The following is a 2,193-nucleotide window of genomic DNA, read 5'->3' as shown; positions in this document are numbered from 1 at the left end:
TGTATATATATATATATATATATATATATATATATAAGATATATATATATAGGCATACGTACATATATATACATATATATATGTATGTATGTATGCCTTTCTATGTACACGTACACACACACACACACACGTGCCTTGTTTCCAATAAATACTTCAGTTTTTCTCCTATGCGACAAGTCTTTTTCACAGCTAAACATTATTGAGTAGCGAAATTATTCTTGGAAATAAATGGCTGTGTTGGCGAGTTTGGATTGATTTCAATGATTGCTTCAGACAGTTTCAATCAAATCTTTTTTCATCAGTGTATTTTTGTTTCATGGACAGTTCACAAAAACACGACGCGATTATTACCATTGATTGATACAGGTCTTACTGGAGAATGGTATTTTCTTCTTCTACATTTCAGTCGTCCAAGAACTGCATGTAGACAGTGAGCCAAAGAAGGAAATGCTGGAAACAGCAGCTGAGTAATATCTACTGCAAATGTAATTAAATTTTTCGGCCGTCTTAAAAATGAAAAGAGAGATTAATAATGTTTTGGATATACAAAATGACGAAAGTGACTTGGCAGAGATATTTCTGAAAACGAAAGAAGACGATTTGGCATGGCATTAGAAGGATGCTGGCAATTTAGCACCGCTGTCTGAATGTTCAGCTTGTTTTGGAGACATTATATTTTGGCCTGCGCAGAAATATGCGCATACTGATAAAAAGGAGAGAGAAAGAGAGGGAGAGGGAGAACGACATTACAATTCATTAATTCAACACAATTAATATAAATAGTTTCCACATATGTGTGTATGTGTATATATATATATATATATATATATATACATATATATACAGAGAGAAGTGATCATTCGATATATGAGAATGTCCACTTAGACCTCAAACACAAACTACAGTGTACCAAAAAGCTGGTAATCAGTAGATTATTGAACCAAAAAGCTGGTAATCGGTACGTACATGCACTTTCTGGATTCAGTTTTCGGTCGGCTTCACTTGGTCTTTTATACTTCTGAAACCACTGAAATAAGTACAAGATGTTTTTTAGATTCTGATCAGCCCTCAACTAGCATACATACGGTCCTTGGTGCGCTCCCAACCATGATCATCCCATTGAACCATGACTACCCAATACACACGCACGCACACACTACACAACGTCCTTCTTCTGGTTCTACGGGGTTTGTACAGGGTTCTGGACAAACACATACTGAATAATTTGAAGGTAAAGGTAACAGTAAAGTTACCTTCTAGAGTCATGTCGACTTATGAGGGCTGATTTCCCGATTTCCATGGCATATAAATTCCCTACCTGAACAGGACGCCGGTCCATCGTAGGGTTACTCATTTGTACCGTCTGAGTAGACTGGAGCAACGCGAAATGAAGTGTCTTGCTCAACAACACTATAAATCGCCCTGTCCAGGAATCGAAATTACAATCTTAGGATCATAAGTCCAACACATTAATCCCTAAACTACGCACCTCCACATACTTTGAAGGTCAGGAAAAATGAACTTCTTACATGCCATTTGGTTTTCTTGTAAAATAACTATTTATAGGACTTTCTTCCAAGAAGAAAAAGATATGATCCAAAAGTTTCCCACAGGAAATAAGGTAAAAGAATCTTCTTTTACTCTCAAGGAATTTCAATAATGTACAAGTTAACTTACCTGTACCGAGACAAAGAAAAGCCCACAAGCAATCTGAACTACCTATACAGATGCAAATAGTGGTACATACCTGTTTAGCTATTTTACCTGAGGGAGAAATCTTACCAAACATATCAACGATTATGATACCGGGAATGATTTTTTGACATGTAGGATATTTATGAATAATAAGATTAAAATTTGATTCGTATTCTAACTAAAAGAAAAGTTGCTTTCAATTCTCTAGAGGGGTTTAAAATGTAGGAACGAGAATGTTTTCGCTCAGATGCATGAAAATTATATGTAAGATTTCGTCTAGAGGAATTTTAAAATCTTCGTTTCAGTTTGTAAGTGAAAAATTTAAAAGATTTTACTCGCTGCCAACGTTAATACAAGTCCTCAGAACTGTCAAAATTAATACCATGCCGCTAATCTGTAGAACATGATGAGGGATAATTAAATGTGTACACACACGCACACATGCATATATACATGCATATATACATGCATATATATATATATATATATATATATATA

Source organism: Octopus bimaculoides, chromosome 19, assembly GCF_001194135.2.
Source record: "Octopus bimaculoides isolate UCB-OBI-ISO-001 chromosome 19, ASM119413v2, whole genome shotgun sequence".
Taxonomy (NCBI): Eukaryota; Metazoa; Mollusca; class Cephalopoda; order Octopoda; family Octopodidae; genus Octopus; species Octopus bimaculoides.
Note: the sequence above shows the minus strand (reverse complement) of the source record.